Source organism: Polypterus senegalus, chromosome 1, assembly GCF_016835505.1.
Source record: "Polypterus senegalus isolate Bchr_013 chromosome 1, ASM1683550v1, whole genome shotgun sequence".
NCBI lineage: Eukaryota > Metazoa > Chordata > Cladistia > Polypteriformes > Polypteridae > Polypterus > Polypterus senegalus.
In genome coordinates, this window is record NC_053154.1 from 256,757,514 (window position 1) to 256,776,691 (window position 19,178).

Consider the following 19,178-nt stretch of genomic DNA (forward strand, 5'->3'; position numbering starts at 1 on the left):
AGCCACAGGCTCATTCCACCAATGTGGGCTATGAAGTGCTTCTTGTGGTGTTTTCTGCCCACAGCTATCAGGCAATTCAATGCTTCCACACTATGCGCTCATTAAGGTTATTATTTATTTATTTATTTATTGAATGTATTATCTGTCCTGTGAGTTTGTATTGTTGTATTTTATGTTTCTGTTGCTGTATGCATTTGAATTTCCCATGGGGTTAATAAAGTTTATCTAATCCAATCTAGTCCAATTTGAATTTGGATTGGAAGCATTCCACCAGTTCTTTTTTGATAAATTTTGGATTAGCATAATGGCTAGAATTTTAGAAAGGAAAGGTAGACATGAAAAGGGTGAAAGGCTGCATTTTACAGTGAAGTCACAATTCCCAGAGAAAAAAGAATAGGAAATGAATCATATTGAATGCAAAAATCAAACCAGTGTGGTTTATGAAACAAGCAAAATCAATACACAAAAACTAAGAAATTATTTGGATAGGAAACTAACAGCAGGTACTTAAGCTGGAATGACAGCAAAGGTTAGTGACATCAAATAATAGTAATGATGTATATAGTATAAAAGAATACTATATAAAGGAAACTCATAGTTTATTATCATACTATCAAACTATATGAATTCTATCAAGAAGATATAAGTGTAAAAATACACTTTTAGGGGGTTTCTGAGGATTTTATCAGTGAAACAGTCAAGAAGAAGATATCATTCTGTTAAAAAGAAAAAATGTGCTAGACAGAACTGGCATTCCTGAAAAATGAAAATGATTATTCCAGCTCTACCCCTTAACACACTAAATAGGATCTGAAGTTCTTTCTTGTAAAAACAAGTGAGTTATGACATATAATAATTAAAGAATTATTCCTTTATCAGTACAGCACATTGAAATTTTTCATTTTAGAAAAGTAATTTCCTAAGTTATATCTCCATCCATCTTCACAAAGCTTTCATCTCAGTAAAACTTAAAAAAAACAAACTTAATGCTCAATTCTGGTTGTTCTTATACTTATTATTCATATAAAATACTTTATATTTAATGTAAACATAAATTTTGTCAGTAGATGTTAGCTGAAATTTAACTCCTTATTTGTTTCATATTTTCTTATACTTAATAGAAGGTTAGCATGACTCACTATAAGCTAATAACAAAAAGGGTTCTTGTGATGTATTTTATTAGTGTTAATTTGACTTTAAAGCAGAGCTAGGCCAACTGTAGCACTCAAATCTATCAATGAGTCCAAAACAGAACTGATGAGTTATGATATGGCGACTTTAAAGGCCAGCAAGGGAAGTGAGGTCATCCAGGGTGGAAGCGTAAGGGTCCTTTTCCATAGGCTTCCATGACAAGACATCATCAGAAGGGCCGGAACCGGAAGGCTCTTGGTTCATAGGATCTACACTGGAAGTGACGTCATCAGAAGGCTTGGAACCAGAAGTGACGCCATCAGAAGGGCCGGAACCGGAAGTGACATCGTCAGGGCCGGGCGGAATTTTCTGTGAACGTTCTGTAGGAAAGTGAGAAAAAAGGTCAGCACACTGAATTACTCTCATTTAGACCCTTTAGTTGCCTCCCATGCACATGTATGTGACAACAGTAACCTTCTCACTGACAGGGCGAAAAAGGTGTGCCTCTGTATACTCAAATGATTCCACCCTTGATTGATTTTTCATTAAGCTCTGGTTTATTGTTCACTAAATTAACAAAGTAATCAAATGGCTTATGTTGTTCCTGCACAAAATCGAAATACATTGAAGTCAATGGGGAAGGGGGAACTGAATTAGTTTTGCATGGATTATAATGATGCAGTGACCTTTTAAGTGTCCCAGAGTGTGCCAACTAAGGTGTATCAATTACTGTGCTGAAAAATTTGACCTGAGTTGTGATGCAACAGTGCTAACCACTGTGCCTCAAACAACAAAAGTTTTGTTATTATTTCACAGGGTCTCATGTGTTTTCTGACTCTTGGGCTCATTTAAGTCTTGTTTTTTACTGTAGCTACGCCACCATGGCTAACTATGCACAAATTCATCCAGCACAGCAGCGAGTGAGTGAATGCCATATGTTCACTAGCAGTTCTCATAATATTCTCATAATGATCAGCTGATGTACCCTTCACACTGAAATACTGCATTTATTTAATGCAGGTGATGTGATGTTCCGTCATAAAGCATCATTGGGAGTGGGAAAGAAATTAGTGTCTATGTTGGCTGCATAGTGAATTCCCAGGAAAATATTCCTCAGGATGGTCACCAGCAAACACAGCGTATTCACTGTAAAAAACATTTTGATGAATTTCAATGGTTTACTCTAATTCAAAGAAATACAGAGTGAGAGAAAAAACAAACAGAAACTGACAAAATTGCTTTGAAAACATAGGCAGGGTTCTGAAAACCCCTGTCAAAAATAATTAGAACCAAGAAACAAACCAAAGTCAAAAGAAGTGAAAAGATCTTAATGCTAAATTCTTCCCTGTGTAGTGGTGGAAATAACTATAATCCTACCAGCTATTGCAGGTGCCATTTTTGATCATTACTGGCAGCATGCTTCGCTATTATGCCACAGAGATATGTGATTTCTAATCATTGTGAGATGTATAATGCTATTAATCTTTATTTAATTATTATTATATTTTTTCTGCAACACCATTCTGTTTATCCTTCATGTGGCTATCGCCATACTGGTTCTTGCAATGGGAGGTTACTAAGCACATGACCCAATGGCCCATTGTGTGTGTCATCAACACTGTAAAATGTAATTAAGATGGCAATGTGTGATGCTCTACATTCAAGGTTTTGGGTTAAAACAAAATTAAGTAAAATTTAGTAAAATTAATTTTTGTCAGTGTTTGGAAGTTTTTCTGCCTCTTTTGACTTACATGCCTTTCAATTTTTGTAACTAGGTTTTTGACTTTTTTAGTTTAGACCCACACTTGTTTGGTCGACTTTTGTTTTTGGTATTACCCCAAAAAACCATTAATCTCCTGTCATTTAGCTCGGACCTTATTACATCAGGTCACAAGAAACAGTTCCTGTGGTAGATAACTTACTTCACTCCCTTCCTTATTTCAAAGACACTTAAAAAAACACCACACTGTTGGAAGTTGCTCAAATTTGAAGCTATTTATAAATCTCAAGGACTTGGTAATTACCACTTTTTTTCAATTACTTTGGCTGATATTAACTTTATTCAAGTTGTTATTATTTGACTTTTTTCAATTATTTTCTTGTTCCTGAATATTTCTTTCCTCTTCAGAGCAGCTCATCTGCTATTTCAGATTCAGGCACAGCCTCTCCAAATTGTTATTCATATGCTTAGTTCTCAAAGTATCACAAACCATTAGTAGCTGAGTTATATAGTATGGGCAAAAGATGATGAATTGCAATGCTGTTTTTCAAACTGTTTGTACACACTTTAGGAATATCAATTACAATTACAGAAATACAGTTACAAGTACCAAAAATGACTGCATAGCTTCCAGAGTTAAAGTACGGTAGGTATTAGTTTGCTTTTTCTAAGCCACATTTCAGCTTCTGTCACGTTTTTTAACCTGCCCTTCATCTTGTACTCTTTACATTAGGATGTTCATTAACCCTAATTCGTTCCTCTGAATGCCAGTTGAATGTAAAAGTATGCCCCAGAGAGGTGTGGATTAGTGAATACATCTCAAATATAGGACAGTAGAAAACAAAACCAAGATATAACTTGTACTTGACACCAAAAACTTTCTAATTTTCATGTTATATAAAATTCCAAAAGAAATATTAATGTTTGACATGGGTAAGCTTAGTTTGTTTTAGGAATGCTGGTTTTGTTTGGTGCAGTACAGTATAAATACATGTGAAGTATTTCATGATGTATGGTAAAATTCCACATAAATAATAGTGGAAATAGTTTAAAAAATATCATTAAGATTGATTGAAACTTTGCCAAACGTTCTGTTAACATGTAAATTAAAAAATACATACACAACTACAGATAAATATAATCATTTAAATATTTTTGTTTTTAAATAGTTTTAAATAATATGGACAGTAATGCAAGCAAAAATGATAGAGATGACACAATTCTGTAACAATAACACCAAATTGTTTGGGATATATGAGTGAATATGGTCGATTAATAATATAATATTTACATTTTGTGTAGTATTTTGCAGCACAAAAAAGATATCCACAGAGCAACATAGGTCTCATATCATTTTAGGTATATCTTGCAGATGTATCATTCAAAAATTATGAGTTCTGTTGTAGTTATAGTTAAAGTGCAAAACTCATTAAAGGAATTTAACACTTTTTCAAAGTGATCCCCTTACCACATGAAATATCAGCACTTGAATTGTGACTTCACGGGTAAAACTTTTAACAAATCAGCAGTTTCAATTTCCTGATTTTATAACCAATCTACGTTTTACCTCATTATTATGATTTATCTTTTTTATTGGAGAGTAGCTGACATATGTAACTGGTGACATTTTACTGGTAAATAAACATAAAATATTCATTGTCTACTTGCTATCAATTACGTACAACACATTGTGGGATATACTGCTGTATACTTATTACAAGGTGCAATGGTACAGATGTTTAAGGGCGGAATAAGTACAGTAGGTAATAATGGGCATCCTCGAAGGGAAATCAAAGTTAGCCCGTCTTGGCATGGAGCTGCATGTATTAAGGCCTCTGAAGGATTACCTGGCCTTTCTAAACAGAATGGACAAGAAGACTGGAGAGCTAGAAAACCAGGGGTTTTATTGTTTTCTGGCTAATGATATTACTTTATGTTCTCCCTTACCTTTCCTCCCCCTCTTGTACTTATTATTTGTTTAATTAAATACCTTTGTTTGACCCTGTCACAAACTATTCAGGTTTCTTTTGGGTTTGGTACAGCTCAGTGATGCCCCTTTTTGGTCCACAAAGTTCTCAATCCTCAAACAAATATGTAAGTAATTTTAGTTTTTTGCTTTGATCTGCAATTTCAACATTGTCAGGACCAGTTTTATTTTTATGATACCTTTTTTGGTTTTTTGGTTGAAAAGGTGTTGTGGCAGTGACCGGGTCCTATGCCCGGCTGGGACGCCCCTTCTACTTATGTTCTGGGGGAGCAGCCATGGGCTCCTCAGTACCTCCCCCGGGATGCTTGGTGGCAGCCTCCCTGGCAGATGATGGTACCTCAGTTTCCTGCAGTGCTCCATAGTAGATGGAGTTCTCCACAGCCCTGTTTGGATCTGGAGTGGCCACCAGGGGGTGCTGCATGGGTCACAGAGCCAGCCTGGACAACTCTACAGCCCCACCCGGAAGTGCAATCAGGAACAGGTGGGCTATAAAAAGGACCAGCAACCATCACTCAGGGCCAGAATCGGGAGGAAGAGGACAAGGTTGCCTGGGAGGAGTGGTGGTGCCAGAAGAAGGGTTGTAATTTGTGTTGTGCTTAGTACTTGGGACTGTGTTGTGGCTTGCGGGTTCACGGGGAAGATGTGCCTTCCTGCTGAAGAAAGAAATAAAGTCTTTGTGTTTTTACACGTGCCTCTGTGTAAGTCTGTGCCGGCTATATTCAATTCCAATTATCAATATCCAATATCACAGTGTTTACAGAAGTTAGAGTAATTGCCACTCTAAAATGACAGAATAATAAAAGTAACTTATCACAAAATGAAAGTATTTAAAAATCTAATAAAGACAGCATGCAAGAGCTTTATCTTTTGACAGTCTGTAAGTTTTGAATGGGACACAATAGCTAGTGCTGCTGTCGCATTAATCTAACATCCTGGCTTTTAATCTCCTGCTTAGTTCCTGTATGTGTCAAGTTTGCCTGTTTTTCCCTGGTCTGTATGTTTTTCTTGCTCCAGGTATTCCAGTTTTTCTCCCACCCACCCAAAGAGTTAAGGTAGTTAATCAAAGGAAGCAATCCATTACAAATTTGTAATTACTTCTCTGAAGTTGTAATGGGATTACTTTACTCATTACTTCCTGGATATTTTTATGTTACTCACTCAACACATGCAAAATTTGTACTATTTCGAAAGTACAATGGAATGTCCTTTCAACATTTAAATAAGAAGGAACATAAATGCGTCAATTAAACAAGTACAAGACTTAACGTTATCACTGCCATTTCAGACATATGAATCAACAAGTAGATGCTTTTAGTTTACAAAAGTAATTCTCAATAAAAAATAAATCCTAATGATTAAAAATAAAACTGACTTGAGCACTAAAAAACTTGGAAACATTGAAACCGTAAATGGTATATTTATTGCTGTAAATGGCTAGCATACAAAACCACTTATAGACTGGGTAGGGATGACTACCAGCAGTGTTTTCAAAATGCCTGTGTCTGTCCTGTCTCTGTGCACTTTACACTACCAAAAAGGCATCAATCCATCCATCCATCCATTTTCCAACCCGCTGAATCTGAACACAGGGTCACGGGGGTCGGCTGGAGCCAATCCCAGCCAACACAGGGCAAAAGGCAGGAACCAATCCTGGGCAGGGTGCCAACCTACCGCAGGACACACACAAACACACCCACACACCAAGCACACACTAGAGCCAATTTAGAATCGCCAATCCACCTAACCTACATGTGTTTGGACTGTGGGAGGAAACCGGAGCGCCCGGAGGAAACCCACGCAGACACGGGCAGAACATGCAAACTCCATGCAGGGAGGACCCGTGAAGCAAACCCAGGTCTCCTAACTGCAAGGCAGCACAAACAAGCATGTGATAACCAAAAAGCAAGTATTTACATTTTGTAATTAACTGTCTTACATTCACTAACAATTAAGGTAAAGATTCAGTTTATTTACTTTTATACGGACTTTTCTGGTTCTGGAGGGTTAAAGAGAAGTGACAAAAAAATTGAGATGCTGCAATACATTTTATGACACCTGATGCTTATAACATTTTCATCTGACTGGAAATCAAAGATTTGTGCCACACTAAATATAATTTATTATGAGCTCCTTGTTAAAGAAGCTATATGTCACAATGAACAAAAATATTAACATAGCTCTCATATGTTTAATTACAAAAGTTCCAGGATACACACTGCAAGTGTGTGTCAACTAGAATTCTACATGGGGACTGGAGAATGAAATTCTTTCACTGTGTTGTAAAACTGAAAACTTGTCATCTTTCAAAGTGAAACACAATATCTTTACTTCTCATGTTATTCCACAGAACGGACCTAACAAAAGTTTACTCTACAATCAAAATGGGTGGTGCCTAATGCTGGACAATAAAGAACAATATCAAAACATCTATGAAAAAACACCTCATTATTCATGTCACATAATCTGTGACAAGTTAGTCCTATACTGAAAAGATGCAAAATGCATGCATTTTTTTGCTAAAATATTATTACATTTATTCGGTAAAACTAAAGTATCTCACATCCTGGAAGAAGTTTCACATGGGGTTTCACTTTTGAATTGAAGACCCACCTCTCCCCAGATACATTAGCCAAGAGGCCATCACTATAAACTGTATGGGAAAATATCATCTAAGAAAAATATGTTTTTTGGAAAGAGTATTCCTTTAAGACATTTGCGTACTATACAACAACAACAACATTTATTTATATAGCACATTTTCATACAAACAGTAGCTCAAAGTGCTTTACTTTACTATACTATTTTCTATGAAACCCACATGTACCACAAGTAACTGCATTCTAATTAAGTCAGTAATGTGATTACAAGAATTTAAACTATAACGTGTTACATTACTACATTACTCGGAAAGGTAATCAGGTTACAGTAATGCAGTATTTTGTATGTTGTTACCCACAACTCTGTAAACCAAATACATGAGTAAGTGGGCTCTGTAATAACTTGGCACCTCTTCATGGATTACTTCCTGCTTTGCACCTAATGCTATCAGGATAGGTCCTGACTCACTGTTACCCTAAACTACATTAAGAAGGTTTGTATATGTTACGGTATGTTATGATTTTTGAATGTGACACAACTGCACGTTTTGTGCATCGTACTACTCATTGATCTTTGGTTGATCTAGTTATATACTGATATAATTAAGCTATCGTATGCTTCAGTTATATACAACTAGAGACATTTGACACCCACCCACATAAATGTAAGAAAGCAAACATTTGGATTATGCTTTGCAAACATTTAAACAACAAAATCAGCAGAATATTTTGCACAGATAAAATAATCAAAAAACAAATAGTATTGCAGTTCTTTTGTGAAAATTCCAACCTTTCTATTTATTACACCACATTGTCATTTTATTCATGCTTTTATGTTCACACAGCTTTGCAAGTACAGACCAGAGTGATTCCAAAAAAGAAGACTGAGTTTATCCATACATCATTGCAGTGTTCAGTACAGTAGAATCTAATGGAGCACAGTAAAAAATGCAGGGTGCAATGGCAAAAGCGCAGGGAAAAAACAAGAATTTCAGCGAATACCAAGTTGATTCAAGGAAAAATGTACTATTTTTTGGTTTAAGCAGTGATATAAACAACAAAATGATGTTGATTGAGTGACATAGAATGGTGGAAAAACTCGAAAGTTCAAGTTCAGAAAGTTGCACAGTGCCAAAAATAAATAAGAATTGGTCAGATATCAAAGTCGCCATGAAAAGGCAAGTCATAACCCACCGTCTGAGTGTTATATGAAAGCATATTTAGGGTACAAATTCAACTTAAGTTGGGGAACATGCACTGGTACATCTCTATCTGCCACAGCCAGGTGTTACGTGGGCGACCCCTTGGCCTGGTCCAGCCACTTGGTCCCAAACAATGAGGATTGTATGAGCTGGATCACCCTCGGGGAAACTCACCACATGGCCATACTGCCGTAACTGACGCTCCCTCACAATGCAGGTAATGTGCCTCATTCAGGACTCCATGAGCATGTCTCTTTCAAACGTACTAACCCCCAATAACTGTCCTTCCTTTTCTTTTTCCAAGTAACCAATCACCATCTATATATATAATTCACTAAGGGCGCGCAAGCAAAACACAGAGCCCCGCCCTCCAACTCTAAGACCATGGGATACGCTCGTCAGAGCCCCGCACGCCAACACTAACCCTTCTACGGCGTCACGGGATATGCACGACAAAGCCACGCACGCCAACTGTAACCGTCCTCCCGCGTCCAGCGTTGCTCTCGAGGCATGAGCACTGCAACTCACCAAACACAGCCTCAGTCGCTTTTGTCTGTGCAGAACTCCACATGCACCTCTAAGCCACGTTAACTTTTCACCGCACGCAAGACAGACAGCCACGACCGCCAACTCACAGAGCCCCGCCCACCAACTCTAACAGAGCTCCGCCCATGGGTTACGCACGAAAGAGCCATGAACGCCCACTCTAACCCTCCTCCCACGTCATGGGAATGCACGATAAGGACCTGCCCGCCAACTCTCACCCTCCGCAGGCTTCCAACATCGCTCTCGAGGCATGCTCACTGCTTGCTCATGTGCCCTCCCCCAAAACATCAACAAACGTGTCCTCACTTGCTTTGGTCTGTGCTACAGTCCACATACAGCTGTGAGCCATGTTGACTGTTCATTTGCCTACCATGGCCAACGCCTCAAATGTATTTCATGAAAACAACACTTCTTTCAATGTTATACAAATTCCTGCTTCCGGTAACTCTTTGTTTCTGGCAGTCGGATATTTCTGGAAAAATGTCATCGACGAAAGTGTTGTTCTCGAATTTTGCAACATGGCTGTAACCTTTGTTTGCCAACATTGTGATAACTTTACGCTGTCCATTGTTCTTAGTCACGGAAGCATAGTCATACAGTCTGCTCAACAATACACTGAGTAAATCAATACGTCCAGAGTTTATGGTGGCGAGGCAGAAATTGTGTCGATGTCCCAAATGCTTCCAGCTCCTTGAGTTTACAATCCGGGCCAACATCTCTCCATATCCCTGCTCTTTAGCGATCCTTTAGATCATGGGCATTACGAAGTTCTCTTGCCTCTCAAATACACACGTGATAACCTTCTGGTGCATTCCACACAGGACTTTCAATGCACCATTTGTTCCAAAACCTTCCGAATGCAGAGATATCTCACTGCACATTTAAAAACACACTCCACTGAACAAATGATGCAATATGAACATTGCCAGCAATGCTTCAAAACAACTCATGCTCTCAAGAAGCACTTACAAACTCATTCCAATTCCTTTCAGTGTCAACTCGCAAACCCCATGCACAGTCATCACATTCAGTTTTCTGATGCTTTTCAAGAAGATACCGCCATTCCCGTCCAAGAACATAACATTGGCCTCCCTACCGCAATATGCACTTCGTGCAAAGCACTTCATTGGCCATCAGAGGTCAACAGATCCGAACATTACACTAAGTGTTGTAATACCGGCAAGGTGTCTTTGCCACTGCTATCCAAACCTCCTCTTTTATTACAAAACCTCTTGACTGGTAAGAACCTGCTGTCCCGAAATTACTGTGATTATATCAGGGAATACAACTCTGCTTTAGCTTTCGCTTCAATGGGCACCCACATCGCTCAACCATCTGGCCACGGACTGTATGCTTTCAGAATCCACAGTCAAATTTATCACCAGGTCTCTCCTTTATATACCAATCCTGAAACGTCACCATGATACAGTCAGCTATATATCTTCGAATCTGCTGAGGCTACCACTCAACATTTGCAAAAGGAGTGTAACAGCGCTTGCAGTGACATTTTGTTGCTGCAACTAGACTAGACAGGTTAATCCCTTCGCTAAGTCTTACATGTAAATGCATGACATTATCACTCACAGTAACCCTGTTGCTGCTGTACGAATGGTATTCATGGAAAATCCAAAAATGGATATGAGAAGGTATAGCGCCCCATCCTGTCAAACTGATGTTTCTGCTATCTTTGTAGGTGAAGACGGGGAACCTCCTGCACAATGCGACATTTGCGTATACCCAAGGGGAGATGCTTGCAAGCGTAACTCTGTACTCAATATGAACTGTGACCCCATGGTTTATCCACTGCTGTTCCCTTACGGAGATCCAGGCTGGCACATACAATTGACCCATGTTGAGGAAAAGTGAACCGTGAAAAGAACACGAGTCACTCAGCTACAATTTTATGCTTACAGGCTTGCCTTGAGATTTTTATTTAGCGTCTTGCATTCCAGTGGCAAACTCTTCCAGCAATACGTCGTCGACGCATATGTCAGAACAGAAGGCGCGCATTTACAGTACCAACGGTCCCATCAACAAGATTTGCGTGTTGAGCAATACAGGGGACTGATGGATGCTGTCGCTGCGAAAGCACAACACCATAACCTCCAACCTGGACAATTGATCATTCTTCCCTCTACCTTTCAAGGCAGTCCAAGGTGCATGCAACAGAACTACCAAGACGCGATGTCAATTGTCCAGAAATGTGGAAAGCCTGACTTATTCATAACCTTCACATGCAATCCTGCTTGGTCGGAAATCTCTAATGCCATTTTCCATCATGAGCAGCCAGAACACAGACCTGACATCGTTGCTTGCATCTTTCATATCAAACTATGAGATTTCCTAACAGATATTCTGGAGAGGAGTATTTTCGGCAATGCTCTCGCTTATATCTTCGTCATTAAGTTGTAAAAACAAGGATTGCCTCATTGCAATATGTTACTTACACTTGATTCACAATACAAAATAAGGACCAAGGATGATATATACAAATTTGTCTGCGCTGAGCTTCCAAATCCAGAAATACACCCTCAACTTTTCCAAATTGTCACTTAATGCATGGTACATGGTCCGTGTGGAACGATGAACGCCAACTCACCTTGCATGAAAGACGGCACGTGTACCAAAAATTTCCCAAAGGACTTCAACACTGAGACTCAAGAAAACACACAAGGATACCCAATATACTGCCGAAGACAGGGGAGAACTGCCATTGTTGGCAAATATGATATCGACAACCGTTGGATAGTTCCTTACAATCCCTGATTTTCTCAGGAATTCAATGCTCATATTAACGCTGAAGTTTGCGCATCTATTCAATGTAAAATACGCTGAGTACTACTTCCACATGCAACATCAAACCTTCCTCACAACAAGCTTAACATCTTCTGAAATCCAAATTGATAATATGGGACGAGGCGCCAATGACACATGCATACGCATTCCAGGCAGTTGACAGGTTATTATGTGACCTCTCGGGTGTCACACAGCCATTTGGAGGCAAAACTAAACTATTAGGTGGAGATTTCCAACAAATACTCCCCGTGATTATGCGTGGCTCCCGAGCACTTACTGTCGCCAGCTGCATTAACAAGCAACCTTTGTGGTGTCACATGCATGTTCTTACACTGACGGCAAATATGAAAGCTCTTCCTGAAGAACAACACTTCGCAAAATGGCTACTCGATGTTGGAGGCGGGAAAAACAGAACACCTGTGACTTTGCCTTCACATTGTTTTCCTTTTATTTCTGATCCCGTTCAACAATTATATGGCGACATCGACTTCTCAACTGTCATTCTGGAACAACTCAGTATGCGAGCTATATTAAGCGTCACCAACGAAGACTCACTACACCTTAATGAACAGGTGCTGAAACTTATCCCTAACGATGAAGTAACTTTCACCAACATTGACTCAATCGTCACAGACGATAATGCAGATCAACTTGCACTCCCTGAAGAATTTCTTAATAGTCTTACTCCCACTGGAATGCCTCCGCATAAACTCAAAATTAAAATTGGTTCAGTCATCATGCTTCTCAGGAACCTCATGCCAGCAAAAGGTCTCTGTAATGGCACTAGACTTTCTGTTACCAGCAGTCACTGCAATGTACTGGAGTGTAAGACTATCACATCTGCTACCTCACAAACTGTCCTTATTCCCTGGATTTCCCTGACCCCATCAGATTCTAATTTGCCTTTTACTTTTACACGCAGACAATTTCCTGCTAAATTGGCATTTGCAATGACTATTAATAAGGCACAAGGACAAACTTTCAAAAAAATATGCCTGTATCTGCCAAAACCTGTTTTCACTCAAGGACAATTGTATGTTGCTCTCTCCAGAGTTCCATCTTTTCATTCACTGACAGTTGTATCCTCAAACCCTGCCCATTTGGACAGCTGTGTCTTTCAGGAAGTTTTCACTCATTAATAAATAATTATATGCGGCGTATGCTACGCCGTGGGTTGGCTAGTATAAAAATAAATGTCAAGCCATCTGCACGCTTATAAATGCCAATTCTTCAAAACTTTTGGGGAACATTGAAATATCTTTGTAGCACATGTTTAATTACTCCATCCATCTATTCATCTAGTGTCTCACCAGTCCCAGCAAACATACAGCGCAAAGCAGGAGCAATCCCTGAACGGGGCACCAGTTCATTGCTACCTCTGTGCCACTGTGCCCATATGTTTAATTATTAACAATATACAATATTTAAATGAAGTTAAAAATGCATCTGTATAAAGTAATATACATACTTTACTGCATTTCTTAAAAATGATATCAAGTGCTCCAAGAAGATAGCGCTTGGAAATCTAAATTGACTTAGAAGCCAATTGTCATCATCTGTAAATACAAGGTGCTCTCTTCTATTGGATTGAATTGAATTCTTTTATTGTTATTGTAAGGTACAATGAGATTCAATATGTAAATTCCCCATAAACTTATTTTCCTATAAAATGATAAAATAACATCAATAATAATAATAGGATAAAAAAACAATAATAAACATACAATATGAAAGCATAAGTACAATAAATGTACATATAGTACAGATAGTGAAAATGGTTCATAAAGTGGGTCAGGTTGTGCAATATTACAACTGTAGTGCAAGTCTACAGTGAGATAATTGCACTTATAAGTACAGACAGTTCTACCAGGAGCACTTGACAGAATGATTGAGTGCGTTTAGAGCTCTTGGGATGAAATGGTTTCTGAACCGTGTGTTTCCTACAAGAAAGGCTCTGAAGTGTTTGCCATATGGAGGTGGTTCAAACAGACTGTGCGCATGGCTGAGGCAGCGTGTGCTAGGTGCTGTATCCTAATAATCCTCTTTCTGATCAGCTGCTGTAGAGCTGTGATTCCACACAGATACAATGGATTAAAATACTCTAAGTGGTGCACTGAGAGTAACAACGCTAAAGCAGCTATGGTATTTGGAATAGTTTGGCCATTCCATGGACCATTATATTGTTACAGGTTGATTACAATCAGGTGCCTTAAACTAATAAACAATATGCTGTTAAATTCAGTGTATTTGATAAAGCCACATTAGGGATGTGAATCTAAAAAAAAAGGGAAACCACACAGGAACAGTAGCACTGCTTCGGCGCTCGGTGCCACCAGTTTGCAAAACCGAGCTGAAAACTTGTGTACGCAATGGTTTGAGCAGGCATGAGAATGTGTGTGTCTTTACCTGAAGTTTAGTTTTTATACATCGTGATGTGAGAATGGAAATGTGTGTATGCACCGTTTATACATGAGGCCCCTGGTGTTATATTTATAGGGGGACAGAATGATGAGAAAAGGAGACAGGACCGTCTTCTTGTAGTGCTCCAGTGTTGCTCACCTTCGTATCACAAACATAGTCCTTGAATCTCACAGACTGTGGTCTGCCAGACAGATAGTCTATTATCCAGGACACCATAGGTTCATCAACCTGCATATCTATGAGTGTACCCCTTAACAGTGTAAAATAAAGACAGACAAATCAGCAAGGTTTGGGGTTTTCCGGCCCCGTATACTGTAAAGAATGAGTCCAAGAAGAAATTCACAAAAATAATTTCCATCTATCAGAGACTGTCAAAATGGTGGAGTGGGGGTGCATTTATGGAGAGGGACCGGAAGTAGACAGAGAGGAATGCTGGGAAGGAACCGAGATGGATGCTGGGATTGATGATGTCACGCTACAGTGCGTGACATGATCCTCCCCTCAGCCCAGACCCATTGGGTCGGGTGGACCGAACTGAGAGGTTGTGAACCCGGGAGAGGGCATCGGCATTGGCTTGAAGGTTGCCCCGAAGATAAGCGATGGTAAACTTGTAGGGCTGCAGGTCCAAAAACCACCTGGTGACTCAGGGGTTCGACTCCTTATGAAGCACTGTTCACTGTAAGGCAGCATAGTCCGTCACTAGAGTGAACTCGCGACCCAACAGATAGTACCTCAGATGAGTCACCGCTCACTTAATAGCCAAGGCTTCCCTCTCCACTGCTGCATATCTGGTCTCCCGGTCCAACAGTTTCTGGCTTAGGTAGAATACGGGGTGTTCGACACCATTGATGCTTTGGCTCAGCACGGCACCCAGGCCTGTGTCCGAACCATCGGTCTGGAGAAGAAAAGGCAGAGAAAAATCTGGGGTTTTTAGTACTGGTGCCGACGTTAGGGCTGTCTTCAGGTCACTGAATTCTTGTTCCGTTTTGTTGTCCCATACTACATATAAAGGAGCCCGTTTCTTTTTTAGATTAGTCAAAGGCGCTGCCCTTTCAGAGAAACGGGGTAGGAACCGGCGGTAATACCCCACTAACCCCAAGAAGGCTTGCACCTGTCTCTTGGTAATCGGACGGGGCCATTCAAGGATGTCTTTCACTTTGGAACATTGGGGTTTCACTTGTCCCCTTCCCACTAGGTAGTCCAAATATTTGGCCTCCTTTAAGCCGAAAAAACACTTGTGAGGATTAATGCGGAGACCAGCCTTCGCTAGCGTTGTGAGGACAGCAAACACTTGCAATATATGTTCCTCCCAGGTGCCGGAATAAATGACCACATCATCCAGGTAGGCGGCACAATAGAGTGCTTAGGCCCCACCAGTCCTATCTACCAGACTTTGGAAGGTTGCAGGCGCCCTGTGCAGTCCAAATGGAAGGACCTTATATTGCCAATGTCCACTAGGGGTACTAAAGGCAGTTTTCTCTTTTGCGGATGCCGTTAAGGGAATTTGCCAGTACCCTTTGGTCATGTCAAGAGTAGTCAGGTACTGAGCCATACCCAGCCGTTCAATAAGGTCATCCACCCTGGGCATAGGGTAAGGATCAAATTTGGAGACGTGGTTCAGACGTCTAAAGTCATTGCAGAATCTCCAAGAGCCATCTGGTTTGGAAACGAGGACGATAGGACTGGACCAAGGACTGTGACTTTCCTTAATGATGTCCAGGTCCAACATCCGTTGGATTTCCAGTTTTACCTCTGCGCATTTAGCCTCCGGGAGGCGATAGGGTCGTTCCCTGACTACCACCCCGGGCTCTGTAATGAAATCGTGCTCAATCAGTGAAGTACGGCCAGGGGACTCGCTAACTACTTCAGGGACGGCCAGGATTGTTTGCTCCAGCTCCTGTCGTTGTTGGAATGTCAAGTCTGGACTGAGGTTAAGGGCCGACTTGCCTGCGAAAAAGGAGAGGGCCTTACCAGAGTTCGGAGCTTTGTCTTTGTCTCTCCATGGCTTTAACAAGTTCACATGGTACACCCTCTTGCTCGGTCGACGATTCGGCTGTTTCACCAGATAGTCGACGAGCCCTTTTCTCTCCCTGATCTCATAAGGGCCTTGCCAATGAGCTAATAATTTGGAGTGGGAGGAGGGAACAAGTACCATCACCCGATCCCCAGGGTGGAATTCTCTGAGCACCGAGTTCTGGTTATAACACCACGCTTGTGCTGTTTGAGCACGAATCATGTGGTCTTTTAAAACAGGTTGGATTTTATTTAGTCTATCACGCAGTTGCTCGACATACTCTAATACATTAGTGGAAGGAGGAGCCTCAGCTTCCCATCCTTCTTTTACTATGTCCAAAAGATCCCCAGGGTTGGTGTCCATACAGAAGCTCAAAAGGGGAAAAACCCGTGGAGGCTTGAGGCACCTCCCAGTAGGCAAAAGCTGGTCCCAGTTCCTACCATCCGCACTGACTACTTTGCGCAGCATCTGTTTAAGTGTCTGATAGAAGCGTTCTACCAACCCGTCGGTTTGCGGGTGGTAGACAGACGTTTTAAGATGCTTAATACGAAATAACTTGGCCACCTCCCTGAACGTATCTGAAGTAAAGGGAGTACCTTGGTCCGTGAGGACTTCTTTAGGTATTCCCACTCTGGAAAAAAGATTGACCAATTCCCATGCAATATTTTTTGTATTGGCAGAGCGCAATGGAACCGTCTCTGGGTACCGAGTCGGGTAATCGACCATGACTAATATATACTTGTGGCCACGGTTCGAGGGCTCCACGGGTCCAACAAGATCTATTCCGATCCTTTCAAAGGGAATATCGATAAGGGGAACTGGAACAAGAGGAGCACGGCCCCTCCTAGGTATCTGACATATCTGGCATTCCGGGCAGGACTGACAGAAACGTTGGACTTCCTTGTTTATTCTGGGCCAATAGAAACGAGATGGGCGCCTAGGAGGTGGGCATGAGCTAGTTTGAAAACCTCCCGCCGGAAGGTCCGCAGCACTAGCAACAACTTCTGTACCTCGCCCTCGTGACTCACGATTTGATACAACAAATTGTTTTCTAATACAAAGTAGGGCTCCGGTGGCAGGGGATTGTCTGCCGTCTGGCCATTAACGGACACAACAGCATTCCGGGCAAACTTCAGGGAGTCATCATTCCACTGCTCCCGTTTAAATGAGGCGGGCGTAGACCTAAATTGGTGATCCATGCTATCTGAAGGATCAGTTTGGTAGGGGACGTTGTTGTTTTCTCGGCTCGGGCCCTCACCCGGTGTCACTTCTGGGTCAGGGTCCGTCGCTTGGGAATCTTCCCCTCTCCTGCCTACGTCATCAATGTTCGCTGGTAAGCACGGCGTGGAAGCCGGGGGAGGGCACCCCGTCCCCCCATAATAAGACCCAACTTGGCTACAGGAGTGGTTTTTATTCTACCGCTGTTTATCTGTGACCAGTCGTGTCCCAAAATTACCAGAAAGGGTGGCTCGGGTAACATAGCCACTGACAACTGACTTAAGTCCCCCTTCCAGGAAATATAAAACTAGGCAGACCTATATGATCTGGTCTTCCCGTGCATGCAGGTAATCTTCGTATGTTGACACATCACTGTTGCGGTAGAATGTAACGGTGAGCCACAATGGCTATGTTGCTGCCGGTATCAAATAAGGCAACTACTGGGTGTCCATTTACTAACACCACTCCCGTATTTGGGATCGCCATGGGATGTGACAGAGCACAGTACCTCTCACTGGTGGACCAACTGCAGTCCATCAGCCTCCACGTTTAGGGGACAGTTTAGGAAAAAAGATATCCGATCTCACCGCACTTGAAACAGTGCAGCAAGGCCGGCTTTTCTCTGGGCTCCATCGGAGGAGGGTGGAGGGTGGGCTCGGGGGTGACAGCGCATCCCTGTTGAGCTCCGCGAGCCAGCTTTTCCAGCCCCCCGGTTCGGTGTACCACGAGCTGACGCTCCAGGACCTTTAGGAGGTACTTCATATTCTTATAGGGATGCTGCCGGACCTGCTGGGTGAGATAACTGGGCATGGCGTTCACTAAGCCCTCACATGCCACCTGTTCAACTACTCGGCGTGCCTGGGGACTCTCTGGCCTTAGTCAAAAGCTTGTGCTCGGGCGGGGCGATCAGGGTCGAACTGCCAATTCCTCCACTAACTCACCTGCTCGTCCAACGTGATGCCGTAGCGGCAGAGGATCTCTCCACTTTTAGGAGGTCATAACTCACAGCCTCCTCCTTGGGGAGGTCGTAATAGGCCCGCTGCACGGCGCCCTTCACATGCGGCGCTAATATGGATGCCCACTCCGCCCGCTGCCACTGATTCCGAGTGGCTGTACGCTCAAATATGCCCAAGTAGGATTCCAGATCGTCTGCATCTGTGAGCAGAACAATCGGAGGAGGCGGAGGTCGGGGTGGCTCTGGTCTTACTGCTTCAGCTGTGGCCAGACGAGCTTTGGTTTCTTCCAACTCGCTTCGCGCAGTTTGTGCTGCAGGGCTTGGATCTGTGCTGCCATCCCTGACAGTACAGTGTTTAGGTCCTGTCCTTCTGACATTTACGGACGTTATGTATCCTGCCGACTACACCACTGTAAAATAAAGACAGACAAATCAGCAAGGTTTGGGGTTTTCCGGCCCCGTATACTGTAAAGAATGAGTCCAAGAAGAAATTCACAACAATAATTTCCATTTATCAGAGACTGTCAAAATGGCGGAGTGGGGGTGCATTTATGGAGATGGACCAGAAGTAGACAGAGAGGAATTCTGGGA

General features: G+C 41.7%; 1 long non-coding RNA gene across 1 annotated transcript in view; it reads right to left on the minus strand.

The window, feature by feature from the left end:
* Window positions 1-671: 671 nt before the first annotated feature.
* Window positions 672-19,178, minus strand: part of LOC120519073 — a 43,038-nt gene continuing 24,531 nt past the window's right edge. The window contains exon 3 of the long non-coding RNA XR_005631379.1: window positions 672-1,511. This is a non-coding gene — a long non-coding RNA (uncharacterized LOC120519073). The remainder of the gene's footprint in view (window positions 1,512-19,178) is intronic.